At 43.8% G+C, this 16,402-nt stretch overlaps 2 long non-coding RNA genes across 2 annotated transcripts; one reads left to right on the forward strand and one right to left on the reverse strand.

Annotated features, from left to right (window-relative positions):
* Positions 1-328: 328 nt before the first annotated feature.
* LOC120924932 lies at positions 329-1,070 on the reverse strand. The gene is made up of 4 exons (XR_005746476.1): positions 984-1,070; positions 809-879; positions 537-708; positions 329-441 (listed from the first exon to the last, which is right to left on the reverse strand). It is a non-coding gene; the product is annotated as an uncharacterized LOC120924932 (long non-coding RNA).
* Positions 1,071-5,792: 4,722 nt separating this feature from the next.
* On the forward strand, positions 5,793-6,525 carry LOC120924933. The gene is made up of 4 exons (XR_005746477.1): positions 5,793-5,930; positions 6,035-6,105; positions 6,206-6,377; positions 6,473-6,525. It is a non-coding gene; the product is annotated as an uncharacterized LOC120924933 (long non-coding RNA).
* Positions 6,526-16,402: the final 9,877 nt, after the last annotated feature.

The following is a 16,402-nucleotide window of genomic DNA, read 5'->3' on the forward strand; positions in this document are numbered from 1 at the left end:
CTATCCACTTGGACCATATTGCTTCAAACTTCCATATAGAGTTCCTAAAGAAGCAAGTACCGTATTTATCGGTGTATAACACGCACAATCGTATAACATGCACCCTAACTTTAAGAGGGATAGCATAAATGGAACATCTCTATATGATTCACGTAAGTTGCCAACACCCCTGGTAAACAGGAAAAAGCGGAGGGACCCCCTAAATGGGGCTTTAAAGGCAACAAAGGTATACAGTAATCACAGTAATCCAAAAAATAGATAATTTAATATTCAAAAATGGAAATTGTACACATATATAACATAGAATTATTTAAAAACAATACATGGTTAGGTGTCATTGAAAAGCAAGGTCCATGAAGACATACACGGCCCTACGCGTTTCGGATTACCCTTCATCAGGGGCCGAAGTATATGTAGTCAACGAGTATAAGAACCACTTTTCTAAAAAACAAAGAAAGCATATATGTTGCAAGTGTTACAAAATAGAAAAATGGCAATAAATACATCAAAAGGTGCAGATAAAAACACACACATACCAATCACAGCGTTTAATCAACCCTGCACACCCCAGAGAAAGGACACCACTATCAGGACGCAGAAAGACTCCTCTGGATGAAATTAAGAGGAAGGAAGCCGGTGGTGCAGAACCACATATAGCAAGACCTCAGGCCCATATAGTCACAAAGTAACATATGATAATGTAAAAACCTGTCCATAAAAATAGGGACAGGATAAATATACATGTAATGAAATACCTAACCATATGTAGAAAAATATGTCAAAAAATAATAATTAAATAACTGCATACCTGAGGTTAGCAGAAATGTGTCATATTAAATTTGGCCAGAGGTGTCAGTAGAGAGCTAGCAGAGCTCCAATCTGTGAATACAATGGATGGCAATAGAAACAGGCATTAGATAAGGAAGGAGGGAACCAATGCAAAAGGTGATAAATAAAAAGATCCAGAGTAAGGGAGTACTTACAAGAGACAAGCGCTCAGTGTGGCCACCAGACATGTCACTAGTACCTCTGCCGTCCAGCAATGTCTGACATTTTTTGGACGGCTAGAGGTTTATATAGGGAAGTAAGGGGGCGGGCCTAGGTACGGCGGGCGTGGTCGGAGAGACCAGGCGAGCCATAATAGGCCGGTAGTGTGGAAGTGGGCAGTAGTAAACAGACAGCATGGGGAAAAGACTGAGAAGGCCTGTCAGGTGACAGTCAGTCACCTGACACAGAAAGGAGAGTGGGACAGGAAGTAAATGGGAGTAGGCTAATGTAAAGGGAAGGGGCGGTGCGGAGACAAAGACTGCTGAGAAGGTGTCAGCAGTGAAGGTTAAACTGGGAAATGATTATTGGTTGTAAAAAACGGCAAAAAAAAAAAAAAAGCTGCTGGGAAGGACACCAGACATAAAATATATAATAGGAAAATGATAAGGCCATTTAAATAAGGAGGGGACATTGTTCAATGTATACCAGGCCAAGGACACAAACGAGGTAAAGGTATTAAAGTAGTAAGTATATGGACAAAGGGCCAAAAGGAGATCCAGGGACATGCAAGAAAGCCAGGGGTAAAAGGAATGAAACCCCTGCAGTTTATAAATCCCTGTTATGGGCGCAGGTATAGACCCTAGGTCAAACGACACCTAAAAGGTGCGAAGGGACCAGGTCTGGGGAAGCCGTCCCTCAAAAGGGGGACGGCTTACGTGCGCCCAGCTATATATAGTGAAACAAACACCGCACGGACAACAATTCTGAGCCTGTGGGAAGTCCCTAAAAAGGGGAATGCGCAGGGGATACAGGGACATAATAATGATTACATAAATCATCAATGTTTACACAACGATGAAAACAAAGAAGTCAATTGGACAAGAAACATGAAATACAAAAGGCAAACAGAAAAAGGCAAAAATACCAAACAACACAGTATCGTATCAATCTTTCTCGCACCCCCCAGATGAAAAGCCCTCCAAAAAGGGCCTAAAACTGATCTGCTCGTTAAGACCAGGAGGGTGATTGGCCTCTAGCTCAGCGATCCAACGGGTTTCGAGCTGTAAGAGGATTTTGTTCCAATCCCCCCCTCTGGGGTTAGGATGGACTCTATCAAGGATCAAAAATTTGACCCCCAGAAAGTGTCCATCGTGTTCGGTCAGAATATGACGCCCAAGGGGTAAATCAGGATTGGCCGTACGCATGGCATGCAGGTGACGGGATGCCCGTTTATGGAAGGGTAGTTTGGTCTTACCCACATAAAACCTCTTGCAATGGCAAGTTAGCAAATACACTACGCCAAAGGTTTTGCAATTGGCGTAGTGTCTGGGTTTATGGAGTTGGCCATTGGGTAGAACAATTTGCCGATCGGAGTTAATATAACGGCAAATGGAGCATCCTCCACAAGTGAAGGTGCCTTTCCTCTTGCATGGGTCACACCTAAAGGTGCCTTTAAACTCACTGGTCACAAGGTGGTCCCTGAGTGACTGAGCTCGGCGATATGTAATCGCAGGTTCCTTTGGTACGAAAGGTCCTAATTGGGGATCGATCAAAAGCAGATGCCAAAATCGTTTCAAAATGTCTCTAGTTAGTTGATGTTGGGAGTGGTATTTTGTAATTATCCTAACAGCCTCATTGTTATCGGAGGATTTCTTTCCTGTCTGAGTCAAAAGGAGTGACCGAAGGTGCCCATTAGCACGTTGAAAGGATCTTTTTAAGTTTTTCTTGGAATAGCCTCTAAGTAGTAGCCTATCTCTTAGTCCTGCCGCCTCTAGAAGAAAATCTTCTTGCGTCGAACAATTTCGCTTGAGGCGCAGGTATTGGCTATATGGTATTGATTTTATTAATGGAGAGGGGTGGGCACTGGTGGCGTGTAATATGGTGTTACCCGCTGTGGGTTTTCTGAAGAGTCCCGTAGATAGGGTCCCATCAGGGCTCTTTAGCAGGGTGACATCGAGAAAAGCAATCCGAGAGCTACTAAAATTCATAGTGAATTTAAGGTTAAAATCATTGCAGTTCATGATAGTCATGAACCGCTCAAGCTCTGGAATTGAACCCTCCCAGATCATAAGAACATCATCTATGTATCGGTGCCATCCAGATACAAGATGAATGAGGGGTTGTACAGGGGTACTGGTCAAAAATAACTTCTCCCACTCCCCCAGGTACAGGTTGGCATATGATGGGGCACACGAAGTCCCCATCGCAACCCCCTGCACCTGGAGGAAGTGGGAGCCATCAAAAGAAAAAACGCCATGATAAAGTATAAATTCCAGTGCCATGATAAGAAATTCTCCGAGCCTACGATCTCCCCGAAAAATTGGGAGGAGAGTGTTCTTTATAGCAGATAATCCCAAAGAATGTGGGATTGAGCTATAAAGAGCCTCCACATCGATCGCTACCAGTAGTGCTCCTGGGGATACTTTGAAATGCTGGACTTTTTGTAAGAGGTGGATGGTATCCTTAATATTTATTTTTCCCATCCTATATTAAGGATACCATCCACCTCTTACAAAAAGTCCAGCATTTCAAAGTATCCCCAGGAGCACTACTGGTAGCGATCGATGTGGAGGCTCTTTATAGCTCTTATCTGCTATAAAGAACACTCTCCTCCCAATTTTTCGGGGAGATCGTAGGCTCGGAGAATTTCTTATCATGGCACTGGAATTTATACTTTATCATGGCGTTTTTTCTTTTGATGGCTCCCACTTCCTCCAGGTGCAGGGGGTTGCGATGGGGACTTCGTGTGCCCCATCGTATGCCAACCTGTACCTGGGGGAGTGGGAGAAGTTATTTTTGACCAGTACCCCTGTACAACCCCTCATTCATCTTGTATCTGGATGGCACCGATACATAGATGATGTTCTTATGATCTGGGAGGGTTCAATTCCAGAGCTTGAGCGGTTCATGACTATCATGAACTGCAATGATTTTAACCTTAAATTCACTATGAATTTTAGTAGCTCTCGGATTGCTTTTCTCGATGTCACCCTGCTAAAGAGCCCTGATGGGACCCTATCTACGGGACTCTTCAGAAAACCCACAGCGGGTAACACCATATTACACGCCACCAGTGCCCACCCCTCTCCATTAATAAAATCAATACCATATAGCCAATACCTGCGCCTCAAGCGAAATTGTTCGACGCAAGAAGATTTTCTTCTAGAGGCGGCAGGACTAAGAGATAGGCTACTACTTAGAGGCTATTCCAAGAAAAACTTAAAAAGATCCTTTCAACATGCTAATGGGCACCTTCGGTCACTCCTTTTGACTCAGACAGGAAAGAAATCCTCCGATAACAATGAGGCTGTTAGGATAATTACAAAATACCACTCCCAACATCAACTAACTAGAGACATTTTGAAACGATTTTGGCATCTGCTTTTGATCGATCCCCAATTAGGACCTTTCGTACCAAAGGAACCTGCGATTACATATCGCCGAGCTCAGTCACTCAGGGACCACCTTGTGACCAGTGAGTTTAAAGGCACCTTTAGGTGTGACCCATGCAAGAGGAAAGGCACCTTCACTTGTGGAGGATGCTCCATTTGCCGTTATATTAACTCCGATCGGCAAATTGTTCTACCCAATGGCCAACTCCATAAACCCAGACACTACGCCAATTGCAAAACCTTTGGCGTAGTGTATTTGCTAACTTGCCATTGCAAGAGGTTTTATGTGGGTAAGACCAAACTACCCTTCCATAAACGGGCATCCCGTCACCTGCATGCCATGCGTACGGCCAATCCTGATTTACCCCTTGGGCGTCATATTCTGACCGAACACGATGGACACTTTCTGGGGGTCAAATTTTTGATCCTTGATAGAGTCCATCCTAACCCCAGAGGGGGGGATTGGAACAAAATCCTCTTACAGCTCGAAACCCGTTGGATCGCTGAGCTAGAGGCCAATCACCCTCCTGGTCTTAACGAGCAGATCAGTTTTAGGCCCTTTTTGGAGGGCTTTTCATCTGGGGGGTGCGAGAAAGATTGATACGATACTGTGTTGTTTGGTATTTTTGCCTTTTTCTGTTTGCCTTTTGTATTTCATGTTTCTTGTCCAATTGACTTCTTTGTTTTCATCGTTGTGTAAACATTGATGATTTATGTAATCATTATTATGTCCCTGTATCCCCTGCGCATTCCCCTTTTTAGGGACTTCCCACAGGCTTAGAATTGTTGTCCGTGCGGTGTTTGTTTCACTATATATAGCTGGGCGCACGTAAGCCGTCCCCCTTTTGAGGGACGGCTTCCCCAGACCTGGTCCCTTCGCACCTTTTAGGTGTCGTTTGACCTAGGGTCTATACCTGCGCCCATAACAGGGATTTGTAAACTGCAGGGGTTTCATTCCTTTTACCCCTGGCTTTCTTGCATGTCCCTGGATCTCCTTTTGGCCCTTTGTCCATATACTTACTACTTTAATACCTTTACCTCGTTTGTGTCCTTGGCCTGGTATACATTGAACAATGTCCCCTCCTTATTTAAATGGCCTTATCATTTTCCTATTATATATTTTATGTCTGGTGTCCTTCCCAGCAGCTTTTTTTTTTTTTTTTTGCCGTTTTTTACAACCAATAATCATTTCCCAGTTTAACCTTCACTGCTGACACCTTCTCAGCAGTCTTTGTCTCCGCACCGCCCCTTCCCTTTACATTAGCCTACTCCCATTTACTTCCTGTCCCACTCTCCTTTCCGTGTCAGGTGACTGACTGTCACCTGACAGGCCTTCTCAGTCTTTTCCCCATGCTGTCTGTTTACTACTGCCCACTTCCACACTACCGGCCTATTATGGCTCGCCTGGTCTCTCCGACCACGCCCGCCGTACCTAGGCCCGCCCCCTTACTTCCCTATATAAACCTCTAGCCGTCCAAACAATGTCAGACATTGCTGGACGGCAGAGGTACTAGTGACATGTCTGGTGGCCACACTGAGCGCTTGTCTCTTGTAAGTACTCCCTTACTCTGGATCTTTTTATTTATCACCTTTTGCATTGGTTCCCTCCTTCCTTATCTAATGCCTGTTTCTATTGCCATCCATTGTATTCACAGATTGGAGCTCTGCTAGCTCTCTACTGACACCTCTGGCCAAATTTAATATGACACATTTCTGCTAACCTCAGGTATGTAGTTATTTAATTATTATTTTTTGACATATTTTTCTACATATGGTTAGGTATTTCATTACATGTATATTTATCCTGTCCCTTTTTTTATGGACAGGTTTTTACATTATCATATGTTACTTTGTGACTATATGGGCCTGAGGTCTTGCTATATGTGATTCTGCACCGCCGGCTTCCTTCCTCTTAATTTCATCCAGAGGAGTCTTTCTGCGTCCTGATAGTGGTGTCCTTTCTCTGGGGTGTGCAGGGTTGATTAAACGCTGTGATTGGTATGTGTGTGTTTTTATCTGCACCTTTTGATGTATTTATTGCCATTTTTCTATTTTGTAACACTTGCAACATATATGCTTTCTTTGTTTTTTAGAAAAGTGGTTCTTATACTCGTTGACTACATATACTTCGGCCCCTGATGAAGGGTAATCTGAAACGCGTAGGGCCGTGTATGTCTTCATGGACCTTGCTTTTCAATGACACCTAACCATGTATTGTTTTTAAATAATTCTATGTGATATATGTGTACAATTTCCATTTTTGAATATTAAATTATCTATTTTTTGGATTACTGTGATTACTGTATACCTTTGTTGCCTTTAAAGCCCCATTTAGGGGGTCCCTCCACTTTTTCCTAACTTTAAGAGGGAAGTTTCAGGAAAAAAACTTTACACAGCCCCCTGCGTATAACACGCAGGCACAGTTTACCCTCTATTTTCAGGGTAAAAAAGTGAGTGTTATACGCCAATAAATACAGTATTTTTTTCATAGAGAATATGTTTGTTGAGCTCTGTTATCCATTCAGAAATAGAAGGGGGTAGTGGGGAAGTCCACTTAAATACAATTAATCTGTGGGCTATAAATAATGTTCTCAATACAGTGAGCCAAAGGTTCTGATCTGTCATAGATAAATCTACAAAACCAAGTAAACCAGTAAGAGGGTCAACCAACAAGCTAATCCCTAAAAACCCATTACCACCTTAACCAAACACCTTCTCAATTTGGGACAACGCCATGAAGATGAATAGATATGTGCCACATTTAGCACAGAGAGAGTCATTATTCAAACCAATTGAAATAAAAATTTTGAGGTTCTATAAACTCTATATGAAATAAATAATTGTGTGTGTCTATGAAAAGGAGATGAGGACTGTAGGATATTCTTACAGCTATCATTAGGAATAGAGGGCCAGATTCACAGAAGAGATACGACGGCGTATCTCTTGATACACCGTCGTATCTCTGAGAGTATCTATGCGACTGATTCATAGAATCAGTTACGCATAGATAGCCCTAAGATCCGACAGGTGTAATTGACTTACACCGTCGGATCTTAGGATGCAATACTTCGGCCGCCGCTGGGTGGAGTTTGTGTCATTTTCCAGTGTCGAGTATGCAAATTAGGTTTTACGGCGATCCACGAAGGTACGCGCGGTCATTACGTCGTCGCAAGTCTTTTTTTTCCCATCGCAAAGTTAGTCATGCTTTTTCATGGCTTAACTTTACACAGCCCATGTTAAAGTATGGCCGTCGTTCCCGCGCCAAATTTGAAAAAAAAAATTCGGCGTAAGTATGGCGTAATTACGTTACGCACTTCGCCATTCACAAACACTTTGGGGCGCCGTAATTTTGCGCAAAGCACGTCGGGAAAATTGCGAACAGAGCATGCGCAGAACGTTCGGTGTGGGAGCGCGCCTAATTTAAATGGTACACGCCCCATTTGAATTAGGCGGGCTTGCGCCGGACGTGTTTACGATACACCGCCGTAAGTTTACACGCAAGTGCTTGGTGAATCAGGCACTTGCGCTGAAAACTTGCGACGGTGTAACGTAACGACCATACGTTATGCCGCCGGAGTTTTCTGTGAATCTGGCCCAGAACCTATATCTCTCTCTCATCGAGACCCACATAACAGAGGAAAGCAATCGATCTAATAATGCATGCTAAGTATCCCAATTCAATCCCTTAGTTGACGACACATGGGGGCTGATTTACTATTCTCACTGCGCTGCGCTGGTTCATGGCTTAATTAGTACTTTACTACTAGTAATTTAGTAGTAAAGCCGCTGCTTTACTACTAAGTCTATGGGAGAAATTAAAAGTGTTAATTTGCGCTCTAATGGGTCGGACAATCTGGAGGATTCGTCAGACGGAAATAGAGATTTCTTGACCATCCGGGCAGCCGCCAGATCAAGCTTAGGTGGATTCTCCCACTCAGATGAATTTTTGGGGTCCAACCTATAAGTAGTTTTAAAGCGGGCCCCCGCATCAGATTTTCTATCAGGGTTGGCCCAGTCCTTCTTGAACCAGGCACTCAGAATGGGGTGAGAAGGAAGTCTCATATCTGGGATCTGTGGAAAATAGTACAACTGATCCTTTTTTGGTTTAGCAGATACGTCTTTGGGAGACTCTATAGAGTCCTTCACTGCAGACAGTAATTTGGGAAATTTATCCTTGGGCAACAAGTACAAGTCATCATCCAAATCATCAAACACTATCTCCAGACTGGATGAGGAGGTGCTACATTCCCCAGATGAGGAGTCGGATGCAGCAGGGGACACATCTCTGACAACTCTCTTTCTCTTCTTGGGCACCAGGGATTTTTTAATCTCTTTGAACGTGTTACACATTTCTCCTTTGAACCATGATAGGAAAGAACTGGTCTGCATGTTATCAGATGGATTCAGACAAGATTCACAATTCACATTGTCCCTTGTACATGATTCTGGTAGGGGCTGTTCACATTTCTTGCACAAGTTGTGTCTAGACTTTCTCTTAGCTTTTCCAGAGGGAGCCATCTGGGAAAACAAGAGAAAACAGAAGGGCTCCCACTTATGTAATATGTGCCTTGCAGATAACATAAAGAAAAGGGAACATCAAAGATTCTCCTACCGCTGACCGGCCAAGGGATCTGCTGCCTAGGCTGAGTGCAGCCATTTGCAGAACACCCGCCGGTCAGAAATAGCTTGAAGATCTGAACCGGAAGTGACGCGGCAGAAGTGGGGCAGAGTACTGGGGAATCCCAGATGCCAGACCCGGCCGCCCACATTGGAGTCCCCCACATTATAATGCTGCGAGCGGCGGAAGGGATCAGACTCAGCGCCCCCAGCTATAGGTAAGGCCTGACAGGAAAGATTTACACATGCTAATGTAGCATTGTGCATTCCAACAGATCACGCTTACCGCTTGTGGGTCCCTCTCCATCCGGTCCCCGACGCGAACTCCGGGACTTCCGGAAGTGCGTCACACGCCTGCGCAGTCCTCCCCGGCGACTTCCGGTGCTGCAGCGCGCAGACATCCCCGGCGTCCATCTAACACCGATCACCGAACGGGAACACATGGCGGCCTCCTCAGGATTGAAGTCCTATACTGCCGGACCAGGGAATGTCGGGGTGCAGGCTGAGGGACCGGGGATAGCACCCGGTATATGGCCGCCCCTAAGCTCAGGGACCCAGAAGCACCGGGTGTGAGCAACTTGCCTCACGTCTTCTTCATCCGGTAAGAAGAAAGAAAAAAATACATGTGTCTGTATTTCTTGGGGTAGGTTTATGGGTTCCGGACAGGTGAGCTCATTATGTTTAATTGACTAATTAACTTGTCTCACTGCTAGTTTTAGTTTTCTTCCTTTTGGGTAAGCAGGAAGGCTTAACCCGTGGTGTGCCGCCTTAAGGACGCCCAGGAAATATATATATATATATATATATATATATATATATATATGGCTCAAAATTTCAAGCCCTGAGCTACTAGCCAGGCCTCAAGAGTTACTCGCCACCAGTTGCCCCACCCAACCCATACACTGCCCTGCCCCCTAATTACACCCCTAAACATCCCCTTGTAGATTATCTCATGGAATGACACTGTTAAATGTTTTATGCAGAATCAAGTTACACAATTAAATATTACCAACAACAACTTTAACAAAATGGGACAGGACACTGGAGCAGACCAGAGGGACAGTGCACTGGAGCAAACCAGAGGGACGTGGCATTGGGGACAGACCAGAGGGATGTGGCATTGGGGACAGACCAGAGGGACATTGCACTGGGGCATTCCAGGGGGACAGGGCACTGGGGGCAGACCAGAGGGACAGGGCACTGGGGGAAGACCAGAGAGACAGGGCACTGGGGGAAGAACGGAGGGACAGGGCACTGGGGCAGACCAGAGGGATAGGGAACTGGGGGAAGACCAGAGGGACATGACACTGAGGCAGTCCAGCGGGACATGGCACTGGGGCAGTCCAGAGGGACATGGCACTGGGGCAGACCAGAGGGACATGGCACTGGGGCAGACCAGAGGGACATGGCACTGGGGCAGACCAGAAGAACAGGGAACTAGGAGAAGACCAGAGGGACATGGCACTGGGGAAGACCAGCGGGGCATGGCACTGGGGAAGTCCAGCGGGGCATGGCACTGGGGAAGACCAGAGGGACATGGCACTGGGGAAGACCAGAGAGACAGGGCACTGGGGGAAGACCAGAGAGACAGGGTACTGGGGGAAGACCAGAGGGACATGGCATTGGGGACAGACCAGAGGGACATGGCACTGGGGACAGACCAGAGGGACCTGGCACTGGGCAGTCCAGAGGGACATGGCACTGGGATAGACCAGAGGGACAGGGCACTTGGGCAGACCAGAGGGACAGGGCACTTGGGCAGACCAGAGGGACAGGGCACTTGGGCAGACCAGAGGGACAGGGCACTGGGGTAGACCAGAGGGACAGGGCACCGGGGTAGACCAGAGGGACAGGGCACCGGGGCAGTCCAGAGGAACATGGCACTGGGGCAGACCAGAGGGACAGGGAACTGGGGGAAGACCAGAGGGACATGGCACACCTGCATAGCCATTGACACCACAGCACACCACACACTGACACCGCACAGCACACTGAGACCAGTCTGCTCACACTGCTCTGCTCACGCTGAACTGCTGGACACTTACAAAGAGCGTGTAGAAATAAATTTTTTACTCCACCTTATTTCCATAACTCTTTAGGTATTAGATGTGCAAACAATAAGGTAAGAACATATCTAATACCTACTGAGAGTAATGGAAACAAGGTGGAGTTCAAAAGTGAACCATGCCATTACCTGGAGGAATTGGCATTCAGGGGGTTAAAACAGGCAGGGATGAAATGTGATATCACCTCCTCTGCCTGTCACTCGGCAAGTTCAAAAACTGTGCATGTGCGGTTCTGAGCTGGCGACAAGGCAGCCTTTGCAGACTATATCAGAGCAGCCCAGGGGGAAAACGCATCCCTGGCCCAGCCTGCCCCTGCTAAGTGTAGGTACAGATTGGACTGTTTGTCATGCAGAACTATCATCACTCGCCCCCAGCTTAAATCCACTCGCCAAATGCGAGCAGGCAAGTGGAGATTTTGAGGGCTGTATATATATATATATATATATTTTATTATTATTTATGTATTTATTTATATATATATATATATATATATATATATATATATATATATATATATATATATATATTAGGGCTGTTACTGATTCGTGTTCGATTAATCAATTTTTTTTAATCGATTAATCGACTAATTTTGATTAATTATAGCGCACATACAGATCTAACTACTTTTACCTGATCTCCTTGCAGGCTGATTACCAGTGCAGCTACCAACCACTGGAAAAATGGATAGCACGATACAAAAAACACAAAAATGCAGCCCTCTATGGGAATAGCATTAAAACTTGTATAGTCTTCAAGTAGGTAACAAAATAAATATTGCACTGGAGATAAAAATCGATGTAGCTACATAAACTGTAAAAATGGTGTAAGTAATACCAAACGGTGGCAAAAGCAGTCATGAAAGTATGTAGTTAAGTATGATATTGTTATAAAATATTTACAACGACACCACTGCTGAATCCAGGGGGGTTAACATCAGTCCGTCGGCATGTAGATGTCCCGTGAAGGGAACTATAACATTTCCCAGTGGATGGCTGTAGAATCCCAGGTTGATAGAGGGAAGGGATAGAGGGAAGTGTAACAGCCCTTGCGTGTGGCAGATAGTAAGGTACCGCCGGCTTGCAGATATGAAGGCACAGCAAAGGAGCCCTTCAGATGGACACAGCAAGCCCCGCCGGTGTCCGTGACATCACCGGATCTCCAACGGAACTCCCTGAAGACCCGGAAGCCAGCGGAGAGGTGAGTACCGATCAAAAGAATTTTGATTGATCAAAAAAATGTACGATTAATCAAGGAATTGATAGTTAATTTCCACAGCCCTAATATATATATATATATATATATATATATATAGATTTAGGTTTGGGCTCTGACTGGGCTATTCCAAAACTATTCCAAAACTTTAATATTCTTCAGGTGAATCCATTCCTTTGTTGGTACATAAAGACCAGGTGGGATTTGTGCAAACGCGTGAAGCCCGGGATAACACAATTAAGACTTTGAATTTAGTTCATTGGGTGGCCTCATCCCGAACCCCATGTGTCTTTCTAGGGACAGATACAGAAAAAGCTTTTGATCGTATAAACTGGCAATTTATGTTCCTGGTATTGAGACACATGGGGTTTGGTAATAAAATGCTTCAATGGATTTTGAGTAATTATATCCACCCGACTGCCTAGGTTAGAGTAAATGAAGTAACGTCCCCATCTTTTAAGTTATCGAATGGGACATGACAGGGGTGCCCCCTATCCCGCTCTTGTTTGCTTTATCGGTAGAACCCCTATTGAATAGGATCCGGTTGAATACAGATATCAGGGGGGTGTCTGTGGGAGGTGCAGAATATAAGATTTCAGCATACGCGGATGACATGATGTATAGTTTGACTAACCCGATGGTGTCCCTCCCGAATCTGCTTCAGGAATTGGACATATACGGGAAGTTAGCAAATTTTAAGGTTAATTACGTAAAGTCTGAAGCGATGGGTGTGGCGATCCTTAAGGAAAATCTGAAAATTTTGGAATCCAACTTTAAATTTAAATGGACAGACATAGCTCTGTCGTATTTAGGGACATCCACCCCTGGGATCTTACACAAGTATTTAAGTTTAATTTTCTGCCATTGTTAACCAGGATGTGGATCCTCCTGGATGAATGGCAGGGGCTCCATTCGTGGTTTAGGAGGTGTAACATTAATAAAATGAATATCCTGCTAAAATTTCTGTACCTTTTTCAGACACTCCCCATCGATATACCTAAAAAAAAATTTAAACAGGTACAATCCTTGTTTAGCAGATTCATATGGGCAAAAAAACGCCCAAGAGTTAAGGGACGTACATTGTCATTATCTAAACGAGATGGAGGCGTATCAGCCCCAGACATTTACAGATACTATCAGGCGGCTCTAGTGGGCCGTCTGATCGATTACAGTAGACATAGTGGAGAGAAAATAAGGCCGGGGCTGGAGCAGGCTCAGTGTGACAGTACAGTATGCTCCAGCGAGCTGCATGGTGCTATAGGGAGCTTCCAAAAGATATGAAGAGACACCCGCCGATAGGCCCTACTCTTCAGATGGGATATGGACTATTTGTGAAGGGAAAATTATCAACAGTAGACTCACCTCTTTTCCCATATTGGGGAACCCACAATTTGGACCAGGATTAACGAAGGCTGTTTCAAGCCACCCATTTTGTGAAGGCGGGAGAATGGCCTACGATTCAGGAGATGATAATGGGAGGTACACCCTATCAATTAGATTTGTGGAGGGCATTGCAATTACGACACTTCTAGATATGAGCAAAAGCTAACAAAGTTCGAGGAGTATTGTAACAGGAGCGGAGTGCTTCAACAAACTCTCTCCAAAATTAGTGAATTATTGAATACCCCCGCTGAGGATTTCCGATTACCTTTTACTTTACATCTTTACTTTACATCTAGTGCACCAGTTGTTAATTGCAATTATCAGCGAAGCAGCTGAAACTGACTAACAGCAACCTCTGTATACCCCCCTCTGTTACTTAACTGACCAGATCAATATCCCAGGAGTTCTGATTCAAGAGTGTTCCTTTAATTTTTTTGAGCACTGTATATATATATATATATATATATATATATATATATATAGTAAGATCTATAAGTCAAAAGGAATCCAAGTGGATACATACTTTACAAACTCTTACACCAGATGGATTTAACGTTGAATTTGATTTAAAGAGTAATTTTTAGTATATATGAATTCATTTATTTATATCTAACTTATATTTCATAGTTGTTTGTAGTGGATCCTTATACTACGCATTCGGGTGAATGGTATATGCATATAGAAGATCTATTACCTATCTTATTAAATTTAATTTTTATCTGCATTTTATAGTTTAAACTTATATTGTAAATACAGTGTTGCCATATTTATTTAACTTATTTCATCAAGAAAATGGCCACCAACACGCTGGAGAAATTTTTATTGTTTGTCTTCAAGAAAATGTCCGCTGTGATTTGATTTTGAAATTTTTTAACTAGTATTGAAAATGATCTCCATGAGATTGAATATACTGGCTTCAAGAAAATGGCCGCCAAACACATTCTCTCAAGCCTTGTCCGTCTTGGTTTATCTTAGCTAACCAACAAAATGGCCACCACCATAGCGGAGACACATACTTAGAGAAAATGGGCGCCGTATTACTTCCTGTTTTAGCCCATAAAAGGAAACACCAGACATCCAATCCAGTTTCTCTGATGCAGTCACGTGGTGTTACGTAACGTGTAAGGGCCGGATGTACTGTGGAAAACGGAAGTGATGCTAGAAGTGACTACAAACGAACGTTTTCCATTTCTGTCTGTTTTACCTTGTTTTTATGTGAGAGCATTATTGATGTTCTAAATGTTTTGGAAACGGCCAGCAGCTGACACCCCGGACATCCAGGAGATTCATAGGGCTCAGTGTATTCTACCGTGAGGTACGCGCTCTGTAAGCATTAAAGATTATGGAAATCACCTATAGAAGATTTGTTTGATTCACTCTGATGCACGAAGACTTACTACATTAATTTTTCATAGTTATAAGAACTTTATTCATTTGTTCATTATCCCTTTGGGAATTGATCTTATTTTGGACTATTGCACATATCATATTGATTTTATGTTAAGAGGTCATTACCTTAGTTTGCTTGTTTAGGCAGTCGCGCTTATCATTATTTATATATATATATATATATATATATATATATATATATATATATATATATATATATATATATATTATTACCTAGATATAGTACAAATGTCAGATTGATAGCTTACAAATGCCAGCTAACTACGTGGTACAATGGCCTATCCAAACTCATAACTAGGATTTGAAAGCATCCAGCAACATGGGACAAAGTACTAAAGTACTGCATGTACTTTGTCTTACAGGGGACAGAACAGTGAAAAAAGAATTTTAATGATAGTAGATCTTTAAATGCTTATATTCCTAGATCAGCATGGATGAAGTATTATAATATAGTACAAACCTGAAAGTTCGTGCTGAAGAGCTATACAGGTAGAATATTAAAGTGTTTTCTAAACCCAGGACCCTGCATTCACTATATCTGGTCTCCCACAGTACACAAAATATGGAAATGTAATTCAAAATTGTAAATGTGGTCCAGAATGTATAGATTCACCCAAGGAAAGGCACCTGGCTGGGCTTCAGTTCTCTTTCCACTGATTTGGGCACATTTGGCAATGCTCTGCAGTTTCCTCCTTGGTATGGGTGGCCGTGCGGATTGTTTTTTGGCCACAAGGGCACCCGGGGAGTTTAGTGTTAGCCTCCACACTTACTCCCCTACTCACAGCTGATCTTCCCCATGCCATGTCGTTAGCGATCTTCCCCTCCTGTCAGTTTCACTGACAACACAGCCTCTGTCCATCTGTGATCAGCTTGCTTTGATTGCTGTGTGTATTGTTACACATACTTTTCTGAGCTTACTTGTCCACTGATGGGGTTAAATTTTCTCCCCGCCGTGTTGACTCAGTAAGCTCCTTGTTTGATTCATCCCACCTGTCATCCTATCAAGCTTCTCCACGCTGCTATTCGGGTCTACTGCGCGCAGTGTTTTGGGGGTTAATTTTCAGCTGTGTTTGGCCCACCCGATATCATGTGATGTTCACACGTCACACATCGGGTTAGGACAGGCTATTTAAACGGCGTCTTGCTGTACACTTTGTGCAGAGCGCCGCAGGGTCATATGTTCAGTGAGCACTCACGTTCCTAATGCTGTGCAGGTATGTTAAACTCATCGTGTGCTATCTCTCCATAACGGCTTTGGTGGATTTCACTCTATCTAACTGCAATTGCGCTTGCTATATATGTTCTTTAGTTCCTTTCTTGGACAAAGCAGCTGAT

The sequence above is a fragment of the Rana temporaria genome, chromosome 1 (assembly GCF_905171775.1).
Source record: "Rana temporaria chromosome 1, aRanTem1.1, whole genome shotgun sequence".
Classification (NCBI taxonomy): Eukaryota; Metazoa; Chordata; class Amphibia; order Anura; family Ranidae; genus Rana; species Rana temporaria.